General features: G+C 43.3%; 1 long non-coding RNA gene across 2 annotated transcripts in view; it reads right to left on the bottom strand.

Annotated features, from left to right (window-relative positions):
* Window positions 1-2,150: 2,150 nt before the first annotated feature.
* LOC142463961 (uncharacterized) overlaps window positions 2,151-15,912 on the bottom strand; it is a 41,413-nt gene continuing 27,651 nt past the window's right edge. For both annotated transcript variants that reach the window (XR_012787546.1, XR_012787545.1), the window contains exons 3-4: window positions 7,857-8,127; window positions 2,151-3,280 (exon numbers count right to left, since the gene is read on the bottom strand). This is a non-coding gene — a long non-coding RNA (uncharacterized LOC142463961). The remainder of the gene's footprint in view (window positions 3,281-7,856; window positions 8,128-15,912) is intronic.

The raw sequence follows: 15,912 nt of genomic DNA on the forward strand, positions 1-15,912 counted from the left end.
AGAGACATTCCACAAAAGGATTTACAAGGACAAAAGAGACTGTTCTTCGTCATGTCCAGGGAGAAAACAACCTCCTGAGGGCAGTTAACAAAGAGACGCAAAGGCGTATCACCAAAATACGTGGAGGCGTTCTCGTGCAAGAGGAATGCACTGATGACTTAGGGTGCAAAGCGTTCCAGACAACAAGAGACGACCACGCAAGCGACCTTAGGGACTTGGATCTGGGGACCGACACGCCTCCCATACAGCGGAGTCTGGGGATAAGCCGGAATCTCAAAACAGACGCATTCACATACCAGGTGTCCATCGAGGGAAAACCCTACACCCGACGCGGGGCCCCGTCCACGGTCAATAGTCTTTACGACCCGCTGGGATTCGTGGCTCCAGTCGCCATACAAGGGAAGTCTCTTCTCAGAGAAATGTCCTTTGAAAAGCAGGACTGGGACACCCCACTACCTCCAGAAAGAGCGGGAAACGTGGAAGGATTCTTTGAAGATCCTAGAGCAGCTTCAGATCCCACGCCCTCACTCACCCACATCTCTCACTGCTGCACACAGCAAAGAGCTTTGCATGTTCCATGGCACCTCTACAAAGGCCATAGCAAAGGTAGCCTACTTAAAAACCATGGGTGCGGATGGAGGTGACCATGTCAAGTTCATCCTCGGCAAGGCTAAAGTGGCGCCACAACGGGACCACACTATACCCAGACTTGAGCTATGTAGCGCAGTATCAGCGGTAGAACAGGCAGAACTCTTCAAAAATAAAATGGACTGCAGAACCAATTTAATTGGGGCGCGTAAAGGATTACAAATAAGCACTAAACAGTGCCGGAGACTTTTGCACAAATACATTGTGGTGCAACCAGCTATCCTGGAGCGATGCATCCACCTGGCGTCCCTTACCAGAAGATTTTGGCCAAAGGACTTTGACGCCAGTGGTACCGGACGGTATCACCTCGCTATGCGGACATGGACTTTTGCATTGTTATATTATGTATTTTTGCATTGCACATATGTTCCACATATTCTATTATATAGTGGTATCTCCAGATACGAGACGGGGAGTGTCATGGAACAAGATTCATATCTCTGTTCACCCCCCCTTACTTGCAGCTCCTGCTTGTCGGTTCCTTAAAGTTCAGCTGCATGTATTTTGCTTTACACACACTGTGCCTGTGTGATATGTTACAATGTTGCCTTTCCCCTCCAGTCTGCCAGTACTCTGGTTGCCCTGGCAACATCTCCAGTCCTCCTAGGTATTGGACTTTACCTTCCCCCCTGTCCCTGCTGACAGTTGGTTTAGCCTGCCCCTATTCCTGTGTCACAAGCAGGACCCTCTTTCTTTTACTTCCTGACCACTGACTGAGTGAGTACCCTCTCTGTTACACTCCTCCCGGCAAGGCCTTATCCTTTTCACCTGCCCTTAACTACAAGGCATCCACAGAGAAATACTTTCCCAACACAACATCACATCCACAAGTGCCTGTATATACTGCTCCTTTCCTAATAAAGTGAAGAAAATATAACAGGACTTGGTGTGCTTTGGAAAGGGGGCTGAGTTGAAGCTATCTGGGTCCATTCATACCCTAGACATGACCCTGGGTCCAGAATACTAAATAATGCAAAACATAGGAATACAATTCTAATGGTGACTAGTAAGTGAAATATAAAAGTCTAATATCCCAGCTCAAACCCTCTGGTTGGACCTGTCTTCACGGGTTCCAAAATGCATGGATATTTCTCAAACAATCCAGGGGGAGCCAAAAAGTGAATTCATGCACTTCTCCCTTTGGACCATACATATGTGCAAAACAAAAAGTGAATCCCTGCGCTTCTCCTAGGGGGAGCATATAAGGGAAAAGAAGACAAACAACACAAACAATGTAAGTGCAGATGTTTAAAGTGTCTGGGATAAGGCACTATTCGTAATCTTCGCTCTTATATACAGCCTACTCACATGATACAGAAGAATTATAGGCACCTGCAAGGAGGGCTGCTACCCAGGGTTTTTAGTGGATGTGTGCTGAACAGGATTCCTATCCAATGGCACAAGGGGTGATAAGTGACCAATGTAAGGAGAGATAGAAGAACTACATAGCACAGATCAATAAAGTATATAATGCCTTTATGTATAAAATATAAAATGCGCACTCACATTTGTGCAATAAAATACGGGCATATATCACTCAATAGTGATTAACAGGGTCACCGCACCGCAATATCGCTCACTGCCTTCCTTCAGTTTGGTGTCTTCCACTGCCTGTGGGATCTTTGCGGGGACCGCCTCTCCGCTCCGTCGCGTCCGTCGGAGCGTCTGATGTCACCCATACTGTGGAGATGGTGTGGTACGGATCGCCTCTAGGTCCAAAATGCACTCTACGCGTTTTGCCCAGTAAAACTGTTCCGGCTTCGTCAGGAGTGTGTTATTGACAAGGGCATACCCTATACAGTATATATATACCTCCTCTCATTAATATTTAATTCACAGTTAATATACACTGATCTGGCATTCATAGCTATCATGCAGCTGGTGGGGTAAACGGATACACAATATCATGGGCATCGTAACACAAATGAATAATTATTACAACATCAAGTATACAATATGTAAATGTGTGAAACGTCAGTCATATTTCAACAATTTTTTGTGATCTTTCTTAATGAAAGAGTTATCATATCCAGGTATTCATTGACTATGCATAAGAGGTTAAAGGGCAGGAAATCCTTATTAATAGGAATTAGAAAATTAGTATATGTATATATAGAATTGAACAGGTGGAAAAAATAGATCCTAATTGTAATCTGATTGTAGATGAAATTCATATTAACCCATTGATATCTTATACAGTATTTAGATAAGGGGTGCTCCACAGTAAAGTGTAGACTATAATAGGGGTCCCACTGGTACACTATAGTTCATGATCTTAAGGTGCCATGTCTGCAGGGCAGGTAGGTTGATAGAGTGTGGAGAAATAAGTGATTACAAGTCATTATATATAACTCCTAACCTTAAAAATGGGAACAGGTATATATACAAAATGAAAAAAGTAAAAAAAAAAGGTGTACACATATATATGTGGAAAAATACTATAATTGTGAAAAATAGATGGCATATCACGTACAGTGGTGAAGGAGGTAATCTAACAACCAACATATGTGGTACATACTAGAAATGGTGACCTAACATCAAATTATCATTTGTAAGCTGCAAGTGCTGCACTGCTTATCAGATTTATACATTCCAGCATAAGGTATACACAGGTTCTAAATAGCATCAAAAACTGGTTGAACAATGGCAATGGAACGTATAGGAAGGTGAAACAAGGACAAAAAAACAGAGAGATCAATGGGAAAAGAAAGAGAGACATAATTAGACCAATTCATCTACACATGCTTAACCTACTGTATATGTGATTTTTGTTTTGAGCATTTGTGACTGTTCTCTTTTGTATTTAGAGCACGTATAATCCTTTCCGGCACATTCAGATAGTTTTCACCCTCTAGGTAGAGGGTAAAAATAAAAGAGGGAGACCGTGAAAATGGGACGGTCGTGCAGTGGCGCCATGTCTTTCAGGGTTGGGCAGGATGTGATGATGCGTTCCAAGTCATCGCACCAGGGTGGGCAGAGAACGATGACACGAATCGCGTCATCGCACCGGGCATGAGAAAATGCATGGGGGGGAAATCATTGAAAAGTTGGCAGGTCTGTCTTTTGCTTGTGTTTTTACATGTTCTGATGGCCTTCATATCTTGAGAGTTTTTTCTGCACCTTGATGAAGTGCATTATGCGCGAAACGCGTTGGTGCTTAATTTTACCTCGTTGGGGGTCTTAAATGGTCCAATAAAGATATATATTTTTTTATATGTGAGCCTCCTCTGGATCCTTCATTTACCTTTTGGTAGTGCTCCACTTTTTCACTCTACTTCTGTATTCCCAGAGAAGTCTCCTTCAATACATGTTTTCTTAATCAGAGTCAATTGTCCAAAAGCAAAGGCCTTTTTGAGTTTCATTCATTCATTTACATATTTTTGCATGATTTCTAGAATACAATATATCTCAAATCTGGCCAGTATCTCATATAACTTTATTCTGTACAGGTGTAGCTGACGTTATTAACCACATTAACATGAAATAACGCATGCCATAACGCATTAACTAATGCATGCACTATCTCCTTAACTATTGTTTTCAATAGCGTTACTGGTAATTGATGCGCCAGTATTAACGCATTGTATTATAGGAGCAATTCATCGACTTTTTTCTCTCTAAATTTTTTAATATAAGGTTGATGCAGGAGTTCTTCGGAGTGAACAACATTAATTTCAGCTCTGGGGACCCCCTGCTTACTCTCCTCCGAAGGGCGTGCTGGTATCTCCTGCAGTTTAAAGCTCCCAAATCACATTGGCCAATAGAAAGCTTCACCAGGGGACATCAAAGCTTCCTATTGGCCCGCGAACCGTGGTGTGGCTCCTGGCACTCACTATTCAATGCTTCCTTCCCCACAGAACATGTAAAAATAACAGTAAGAATAACAATCTCTGCGGAACTATTCCAGTTGTCTGTAACATTGCCAGATACTGCAGCTGAAGCATGGATGGGGATGTAATACATCCAGTACTAATAGAACAGCCTTCGTTCCTCTGTTGCGTACGGCTGAAAATGCTCTGACTGTCTTTTGCTTCCAGCACTGAAAGCGACAGCAAAGTGATGTTGCCTTACTATTCAGCGCTTCTGATGCCATGTAAGGAGTTTGGTTTTTTTTATAATGCAGTAAAGCATGAAATGAAAAAGAACTTTTTAAAAAAACACTGTGTCTTCCTGGTTGCCTCACATGAGAAATGTTACTCCGTTATTTGGAGTGAAGAAGGAATTTAATTGATTTGTTCCCCTTATAAGACAGCATTGGATGATGCTTCACTGGGGGGTTTTTTTTGCCTTCCCCTGGATCAAAATACTGGAAATACCAATATAGGATAAAGTATCTGTCATCTAAGTTTAGCACAGGTTGAACTTGATGGACATATGTCTTTTTTCAACCTCAGCTACTACTGTATATAACTATGGAACTCCCCCAGCTAGGAATCCCCTCTAAATTCCTTTAATAATAACACTGTTCAATATAAGGGGGATTCAATAAATGATACAATCTTATACACTTGAGTCACACGTGGTGGTGCGATAGATGACTAGTCACAACACACTGTATGTACACAGATCAGGGATATAATGTGGGAATAGGAATTCACAAAAAGCCTAGTGAGTGTTAGATTCTAATCCAAGACCTTAGGTGCCATTGTGTCTAGGTGTATTTCAGTGACCCCTCTCGCTCCATCCTAATATGCCAAATATTTTAGTGTGGGCAATTAGTGTTATACTGTAAAAAGCTGCTTCTGGTTTGTCTCTACCCATTGCAGAAAGCTGTTTGAATGCTGCACGTATTATGTGCCCTGCAGTCCTTAAAGCAGCAGTCCAAGCTGCCGGTTTTTTTATTTTTTATTTATTTTTCCCTTTAATATGGGCCTAAATACAATTCACACAATAACAAGTAATTAGCAAAGTTGCCAATTGATCCGTTCTCCTGTGATCGATCGGCGAAGATTCGGCTCTGGGGTTCACTAAACGCCTGTCAGTGCAGCAGAAGAGGACCAAAGATGCAAAGTTCTGTGGGGAATATCATGTGACCAGGCAGTCACTAGATACAATTGTTGCACTGCTAGAGAAAGGGCAGGGCTCAAAAAGGGGTGTGTCAGTGCCTGTTTCAGAAGAGGAAGGGGTGTGACTTTGTAAATGGCTGCTGTAGAAATAAAAAATGCTTGTTACATTATAATACATTAAAAATGTCTTTCAGAGTTGTTGTTTTGTTTTTTAAATGCTACAAGTATTTTCTCATAGTACAGAACTGATGTATTTTAAAAAAACACACACATGTAGGATATTGCTTGGTCTGCAGCTTTAAATGCCCTGTCTGTTTTTCTCAGGTATGTCAATCCACAGGGGGCAAATAATGATATAAACAACATTTTCATTTGATCATGTTAGATAATGCTTAATAGAAAGTATTTTCCCACTATGGTGGTGCTTGAAGAAAATACAGTACCACATATCATGTACTGAGATAAGTGGAACCAGAAGAGTTTAGGTAATAAGAAGTTGGTGGGCCTTGAGCTGTATGATAGAACTAGATCAGTATAAAGTAACAGATCACATAAAGTGCAATCTCATTGATAAGACAAGGGTGGCTTGCTATGTAATACCTGAATTAAGGTGGTGTCAGACCCGATGAGGTGCCAATAGTCTAGAAGGGCTTTTTTGATGATAGGGGATGCCATGGTGTATGTCATGATGATGGGGAATCTTTGCAGCTGTCCAGACATAATACTTGTAACCTGAGTCAGTGCTCCAGCACGAGACAAGGAATACACTTAGAATACTGTTCTGCACCTCTTCAAAGCTGTGGCTCCTCTCTCTGAAAAGCGGTCCTTCGTGGCTTTAACTTTCTGCTGTGCTAAAGTAGGATCACTAAGATTCCCGAGAACTCTGAGCAGCTGAGAAAATGGGAGCCCTTTTTAGCGAAAGGAGTGAAAACTGGAGGCTAAAAAGAAAGTGTTACGGCAGGAGGATTTCTTATAAACATTCTCCTGTAAACCAGTGCCAGTCTTTGTAATAACACTGGTAGAATTAACCGAATGTTTATCAATAGGGGAGATAGTTTGATGGGAGAGTCCTTTAGCCCTGTAATCTACTGTATTTCAGAAAGTCATCAGGCTGACAATTCAAAATGAGGAAAATATCATCTATGTACCTCATGTAAAATCCTGCTTACAATATTAGGGCTATGCACAAAGTGTGTACATAGAAGTGCACGTAGGTGTTTGCGTAGGTGTGGACCATGTTGAACACCATTGCTGTTCCTGTAAATTGACAACTTCTAAGTTAACACTGAATGGAGGGAGCATATTAGGCTGAGAGCCTCTTATCAGGGGATATCCCCTTTCACTCCAGGAAGAAGCTAAAGAAATAGCTGGGAGATCAGCCAAACGTTCACTTGCACGTGTTGGGTAGAGTGCCAGATTTCTTGATGTTGGCTAATCGACATGAGCTTGTTGACCTCCCAGCAGGCAATCACTAAGAGATGACAACATTCAAGGGCTGAAAACAGTGGAATTTGGAGTTTGGGGGCAAAAAAAATAAGTATTTTAATAGAAATGTACAAATTCTATTATCAGTGCGACGCTACATTTAAGTCTATGAGCCTTCTGATGCTAAAAATCAGTGAGACTCACAGAAAATTTGTGGAGATGACAGGTGTAAATGACTAGCACAATGAGTCTATAGTGTCCCAGAACCCTTTGCAATAGAGAGAACAAGTTGTGCCAACACCAGACGTTCTATCAAATGCTCCTATGTATCAGGTAGATTCTATTATTTTAGATTCAAAAAATGTTTTCTTTTTCTACTTTTCCCTTTGCAAATTTTTCCTCAACCCAATGCAATTCAATGGAATATTGGGTCAATTCCTCCTTTGCTAATGAATTCATGGCATGCCCCTCTGGGATCTTGCTGGCTTCCGTGTGTCCAGAATATGTTGCAATATACCTTTTAAAATGATAAAAGCAGTAATACTTCCAATATTAATGAAAATCGAAAATTTCAAACCATATACAGTAAGTGGTGAGAGCATGTTTTGATATTTATATCCGTTAAAGTGAATGTGACAAATTTCTTCCAAACACAGACATCTTCAGAAACTTGGGGAGCGCAGGTACCAAAAAAAAAGAGAGCTAAGGAAACACATCACTGCAATACAATTTTTTCACAAAGTAGTAGGGTGGGTAATCTGAGATAGTAAAACTCACAATTTCTATATGTATATAAGGCATACATCCATCGCGGAAAACATTAGGTTTTTACTGCAGGTGTTTTCCCTTTAGTCACCCTTTGTATCGCCTCCAACACCGGTCTCAACGTCCCTCATGATGTGTCCACGTCACCTCTGGTCAGTGGTTTCTGGCTGAAGGGGCATCTGTAGGACCACGTCTCTCACAGTGGAGTCTCTCGGTGATCACACCTCTACGCGTTTCACCCTCCAGGCTTCATCAGGAGTTATCCGGACAGGTTTTAGATGAACTGGATGAATAAATATTAGTCCAACAAATCATTACACTCATTATATACATAGATATAGAGAGAGACAGTATACAATACGTGTAGTGTTCTGCCATTTTTTCTCACCTATACAGTAGGATGTGATGACTATGGAGAAACTTAATAATAGGCTACAAGTTATCAGAGATTCTTACGCGTATTGGTTAAGATATAATAATAGAGTACCCCACCCCAATACACAAGCCGTAACTTTTTATGAGGCAGCCTAGCCTGGTGTAAAACCTTTCACCACACGAAACAGCGCTATACTGCACTTAGATTATTTCCCCCTCCACTACTGTCCCATATTTCAGTGCTATTTAATAACCAAATGGTTCTAAAACCTGAAAATGTTGTATTATTTTTTCTTCTGTGCCACCTCTCCCCAATCCATCCCCCCCCCTTTTTTTTCACTCCTGTATCTCCTCCCCCCCTGAAAAAAAAAAAGCCTTAATAAACTTTGAGAGGGAAAACAAGGTGTCCCTGCCTTCCTGTATGCGTGATAACTTTAATCCCCATGTAGATACAGTGTGTTACTGTATACACCCAGCCTCTGGTTACACAGGGGGTCAGGTTTGTTAAGTCACTTTGCTTTGCATATTTCCCAGGAGTAACACAGTAGAAGGAAGCATCATTAATTTCCCTAGTAAGAGTATCTCCTATTTATCTGACACAAATAGTGCATGGGATGGGGTTACAGTAGTTTGTCCTTTGATGGTGAGCACCAGATGAGGTGTGTGGGGAAAGTACATGGTGCTGTTACTCAGCCACATGAGTATTGTTACAGGGTCTCCTGCTCTGTCAATGTGCCCCCTGCTCTGCAACTGTACTTCACTGTTTCCTAGTTACTGTCACTGTGTTCCCTACATTATGTCATTGTACAGTATAAACTGCATTGTCATTGTGCATACCAGAGAAAAATATCGGAGTGCTATATACTCTAAAAGTGAACTCTATCAAAGTGCTAGTGCAGTATTCATTTAAAGTGCAATAAACATGTTGTGTACATATACATGCTAACTATGTGCAAAATAGAATCTCTGTGCAAATGCTACAATTGATGTTTAAAAATATAGATTGCTTTTGCAAATAACCTATGTATCAATGTGCATAGTGAATATATATATATATCTACTATATATTTGTGAAATCACTGTATGTCTGCGTCCCAAGGGTCAATCGCATTCGACCTTGGCCCTGTCACTCCGGCTCAGGCCATGCCCGCCCCCGCACACCTCTCATTGGCCTACGTCCAACACCAATGCCACACTGTCCCACCCCTCACTGACTCTCATTGGCCTGCGTCCAATGCCCGCCCCCGCACACCTCTCATTGGCCTGCGTCCCACCCCTCACTGACTCTCATTGGCCTGCGTCCAATGCCCGCCCCCGCACACCTCTCATTGGCCTGCGTCCCACCCCTCACTGACTCTCATTGGCCTGCGTCCAATGCCCGCCCCCGCACACCTCTCATTGGCCTGCGTCCAACACCAATGCCCTAATACAGTGTTTCCCAAACTGTGCGCCGCGGCGCCCTGGTGCGCCGCGGCTTGGCTAGAGGGGCGCCGCGATCAGGGCCGCCAGCAGCGGGAAACAAGGGCTGCTAGCTCATTTAAAAAAAAAAAAAAACCTCTGTGTGTGTGTGTGTGTGTGTGTGTGTAAAACGGGCTGCAGGGTGTGTGTGTGTATATATGTATATATGTGTGGTGTGTGTGTGTGTGGTGTATATATATATATATATATATATATATATGTATGTATGTATGTATGTGGTGAGTGTGTGTGTGGTGTATGTGTGGTGTATATATATATATATATATATATATATATATATATATATGTATATATGTGTGGTGTGTGTGTATATATGTGTGGTGTGTGTGTGTGTGTATATATATATATGTGTGTGGTGTGTGTGTATATATATATATATATATATATATATATATATATATATATATATATATATATATATATATATATATATGTGTGTGTGTGTGAGTGAATATATTTATCAAAGTTGCACAATGTTAATAATTTATTCTCACGTCTTTTTTTTTTTAAATGTTTAAAATATTATATAATATACACACACACACACACACACACATTATATACATAGATATAGAGAGAGACAGTATACAATACGTGTAGTGTTCTGCCATTTTTTCTCACCTATACAGTAGGATGTGATGACTATGGAGAAACTTAATAATAGGCTACAAGTTATCAGAGATTCTTACGCGTATTGGTTAAGATATAATAATAGAGTACCCCACCCCAATACACAAGCCGTAACTTTTTATGAGGCAGCCTAGCCTGGTGTAAAACCTTTCACCACACGAAACAGCGCTATACTGCACTTAGATTATTTCCCCCTCCACTACTGTCCCATATTTCAGTGCTATTTAATAACCAAATGGTTCTAAAACCTGAAAATGTTGTATTATTTTTTCTTCTGTGCCACCTCTCCCCAATCCACCCCCCCCCCCTTTTTTTTCACTCCTGTATCTCCTCCCCCCCTGAAAAAAAAAAAGCCTTAATAAACTTTGAGAGGGAAAACAAGGTGTCCCTGCCTTCCTGTATGCGTGATAACTTTAATCCCCATGTAGATACAGTGTGTTACTGTATACACCCAGCCTCTGGTTACACAGGGGGTCAGGTTTGTTAAGTCACTTTGCTTTGCATATTTCCCAGGAGTAACACAGTAGAAGGAAGCATCATTAATTTCCCTAGTAAGAGTATCTCCTATTTATCTGACACAAATAGTGCATGGGATGGGGTTACAGTAGTTTGTCCTTTGATGGTGAGCACCAGATGAGGTGTGTGGGGAAAGTACATGGTGCTGTTACTCAGCCACATGAGTATTGTTACAGGGTCTCCTGCTCTGTCAATGTGCCCCCTGCTCTGCAACTGTACTTCACTGTTTCCTAGTTACTGTCACTGTGTTCCCTACATTATGTCATTGTACAGTATAAACTGCATTGTCATTGTGCATACCAGAGAAAAATATCGGAGTGCTATATACTCTAAAAGTGAACTCTATCAAAGTGCTAGTGCAGTATTCATTTAAAGTGCAATAAACATGTTGTGTACATATACATGCTAACTATGTGCAAAATAGATTCTCTGTGCAAATGCTACAATTGATGTTTAAAAATATAGATTGCTTTTGCAAATAACCTATGTATCAATGTGCATAGTGAATATATATATATATCTACTATATATTTGTGAAATCACTGTATGTCTGCGTCCCAAGGGTCAATCGCATTCGACCTTGGCCCTGTCACTCCGGCTCAGGCCATGCCCGCCCCCGCACACCTCTCATTGGCCTACGTCCAACACCAATGCCACACTGTCCCACCCCTCACTGACTCTCATTGGCCTGCGTCCAATGCCCGCCCCCGCACACCTCTCATTGGCCTGCGTCCCACCCCTCACTGACTCTCATTGGCCTGCGTCCAATGCCCGCCCCCGCACACCTCTCATTGGCCTGCGTCCCACCCCTCACTGACTCTCATTGGCCTGCGTCCAATGCCCGCCCCCGCACACCTCTCATTGGCCTGCGTCCAACACCAATGCCCTAATACAGTGTTTCCCAAACTGTGCGCCGCGGCGCCCTGGTGCGCCGCGGCTTGGCTAGAGGGGCGCCGCGATCAGGGCCGCCAGCAGCGGGAAACAAGGGCTGCTAGCTCATTTAAAAAAAAAAAAAAACCTCTGTGTGTGTGTGTGTGTGTGTGTGTGTGTGTGTGTGTGTGTGTGTAAAACGGGCTGCAGGGTGTGTGTGTGTATATATGTATATATGTGTGGTGTGTGTGTGTGTGGTGTATATATATATATATATATATATATATGTATGTATGTATGTATGTGGTGAGTGTGTGTGTGGTGTATGTGTGGTGTATATATATATATATATATATATATATTGTGACAGAAACCAGGGGTTGGTAATAAACTCCATATACAGGGCTCCCAGGATACTGAACAGTTTCTGTCCTGTCTAAGCTGAACAGGGCAGCCTCGTGGTACAGGCACTCCATTCCACAGTTTGTCTGCTGCCTGTTTTCTGTCACCTGTCATGCTGATTAGAGTTCAGGTATATAAGACCTGTTTCCTGTTTCCTCTGGGCCCCGCCCAAGAGCCTGGAAGGCTGCTGAACTGCAGAGGGGTGAGAAAGCCTCTTTCCCAAATCGCTTCATTCATTCTGTTAGTTTGTCTAAAGACTGCAAAGGTACTTATTTTGTTGGTGGAAGTGGACAAGCCACTTCCAACTCTGAGTCAGGGACATCTAAGTTTAAGTTATCGCTCAGACGAGCAGCTTTTGTTTGGCTTTGTTTTCTGTTTAAACTGTGGCAGTCTCAGTGCCTGGGACTGAATAAACCAGGCATAGCCTGTTTAAAGGAACAGTACGTGACGTCTCATCATTTAACCTACCCTAAAAGACCGTGTTCTAACAGTCCCGGACAGACGGCGGAGCCCCGGAGTAAGCCGTTTGTCACATATGGTGGAGAATGCGGGCAGAACACTGAAAGGTCTGGGGGTTAAAGAACTTTAAAAAAAAAAAAAAAAAAGAAGGTTTTTTTTTCTCTCTCTCCAAACAAGATGGAAGACGTGGTGAGTGCGCTGGTACGCAATGTCGCTGTCCAGAAAGACGCGAATGAAGCCCAGCAACAGGCGAGTGAAACCCAGCGACAGCTGTTAATAGCCCAGCAAGAGACTAATGCAAACCAGCAAGAGACAAACCGCTTGCTGAGAGAGGAGCAAAAGCGGTTCGCTCAGGGCTTACAGCAGGAACTCGAGATCCTGAGGGGGACTATCAGTAACCTTCCACTGGCAGCGGCAGCCCCAGTTCCGAAAATGACCAGGGCAAGCCACTACCTTCAGAAGATGGGACCCTCGGATGATGTGGAAGCCTATCTTCTCACGTTTGAACGCACGGCACAGAGAGAGGGATGGCCAGAAGCTGAGTGGGCTGGTCTAATCGCACCCTTCCTAAGCGGCGAACCCCAGAAGGCTTACTTTGATCTAGAGCCAGCCGAAGCTAACGTCTATGCAAAATTGAAGTTCGAGATCCTCGCCCGCCTCGGCGTAACCACGGCTGTTCGTGCCCAAAGGTTTCACGCATGGTCCTTCACGATGGATAAAGCCACCCGAAGCCAGATGTATGACCTCATCCACCTCGCCCGGAAGTGGCTACAACCCGAGATCAACTCAGCAAGCCACATCGTGGAACGGTTGGTCATGGACCAGTTCTTGAGGAAACTTCCCTCTGCCTTACGCCGTTGGGTCAGTCGGAGTGACCCCCACAATGCGGATGAGCTTGTGGCCCTTGTAGAAAGGTACAGTGCAGCAGAAGAGCACCCGCAACCCACAGTCGTGGAGCAACCCCACTATCCGAGGTTCCAGGACTCTTCCAGAGACGGTAAAAGGGTACCGGGGTTAAGGGGCGGTGAAGAGCGGCGACCACCTTCACGCCGCTCCAGCAACAGTGGTTCGCACACTAAGGGCAATAGCCAACATGGGGAGCCGGGAAAAGGCTCTAAGTGGGACACAGACTATGTACCTAAATGTGTAAATTGTCATGAGAGGGGCCACACAGCAAAAATCTGCCCACTAAATGATGAGCCCATGCAATGCAACAGCGTGGAACCTTATTCGCTGTTGTCCCAATGTATGGGCCCTAGCCCAGAGGACCCCTTGAATAACCATCTGTGGGCATTTGTAAAGGTTAATGGTAAGAGGGTTCGAGCACTTCTTGACTCTGGGAGTATGGTCACACTAGTGTCCGAATACCTATTGCCCATTAAGAAGAAACAGGTAAACAGTTCACAAAGAGTGGCAATTTGTTGTATACATGGGGATAATCATGAATATTCCACTGTTGATGTTTTTTTTGAAACAGAGTTTGGTTCTTTAGAGTTCAAGGTGGGTATTGTACCCAAACTGGCACATGATGTGTTAATAGGGACCGACTTTCCCCATTTTCTAAAAATGTGGTCCCCAGCTCAGAATAGCGCCCAGAGTTCAATAGCAGACCATAACGAAGTGTTAGAAGAAACAAATCCTTTCCCTTTTTCAGAAATGGAGGTTGACGAGGGCCCAAATAAGAAGGGGGAAAAGGAGGAGTGCTGTGAAATTCCCTTCCCCATCACTACTTTGGTAGGGAATACCCCAAATCAAGATGTTGATCAGGCACTTACCACCCCAGTACAGGATAAGACCCTCGCTGACCTAGAGGTCAGTCCTGGGAGTTTTAAGAAGGCCCAGTGGGAGGACCCCACATTAGCGGTAGCAAGGGGAAATATACGGGACCAGAATAGTACTCATGGCCAACCAGATAGGTCACTTGCTTACCCCTACTTCGAGGTAGAGAACGACCTAGTATATCGGGTTGATAAAAGAAAATCAGTTACAACTAAACAATTGTTGGTACCACGGACATTCCGTAACGTAGTATTACACCTCGCACATAGTCATCCATTGGGGGGACACCTAGGGGTGGAAAAGACAAAAGAAAAGGTTCTCCGAAGCTTTTATTGGCCTGGGGTTCTGGCAGAAATTACAAACTATTGTTCCTCATGCCCAGAATGTCAGATCACCGCCCCGTTCAAAGCATACCGCAGCCCATTGGTACCCCTTCCCATAATAGAGGTACCATTTGACCGGATTGCTATGGATCTAGTAGGACCCCTAATAAAGTCTGCTAGGGGACATCAGCATATATTGGTAATATTAGATTATGCTACCCGATATCCGGAGGCAGTTCCCCTACGTAGCACCTCTGCTAAAAACATAGCAAAAGAGTTAGTACTTCTGTTTTCCCGGGTCGGAATTCCTAAAGAGATCTTATCTGACCAGGGAACACCATTTATGTCCCAAGTAACAAAAGAGCTATGTAAACTCCTAAAAATCAAGCATCTCAGAACCTCAGTCTATCATCCACAAACAGATGGTTTAGTGGAAAGGTTCAATAAAACCTTAAAGAGCATGTTACGGCGGGCGGTTGATAAAGATGGGAAAAACTGGGACTGTTTGTTACCATACCTGTTATTTGCCATTAGGGAAGTTCCCCAGTCATCCACAGGCTTCTCCCCGTTTGAACTATTGTATGGCCGACATCCAAGGGGCTTACTGGATATAGCCAAAGAAACTTGGGAACACGAGGTTACCCCTTACAGAAGTGTAATAGAGCATGTTGCCCAAATGCAGGACCGCATTGCTGCAGTCCTACCCATAGTGAGGGAACACATGGAGAAAGCTCAAGAAGCACAAAGGAATACGTATAATAAGGGTGCTAGGGTCAGAATTTTTTTTCCAGGTGATAGGGTACTAGTTCTGGTTCCCACCGTGGAGAGTAAATTCCTTGCTAAATGGCATGGGCCATATGAGGTCTTGGAAAGAGTGGGAGAAGTAAATTATAGGGTAAGGCAGCCAGGTAGGAGGAAACCTGAGCAAATTTACCATATAAACCTACTCAAGCCCTGGAAAGATAGAGAGGTCTTGTTAACCCTAGTACCCCCAGGTCCGTCAGAGAATCAAGAAACTGACCCAGAGGTTAGCATAGCTGAAACACTGTCCATGCATCAGAAACGAGAGGTCCAGAGTTTAGTGAGAAGGAACAAAGAAATCTTCTCTACACAGCCAGGTAAAACTAACGTAATTAAACATGACATAGTCTCTGAACCGGGGGTCCGAGTTAACCTTAAACCGTACCGAATCCCAGAGGCCAAGAGAGAGGCTATAAGTTTAGAGGTTAAAAAAA

Source organism: Ascaphus truei, chromosome 12, assembly GCF_040206685.1.
Source record: "Ascaphus truei isolate aAscTru1 chromosome 12, aAscTru1.hap1, whole genome shotgun sequence".
Classification (NCBI taxonomy): Eukaryota; Metazoa; Chordata; class Amphibia; order Anura; family Ascaphidae; genus Ascaphus; species Ascaphus truei.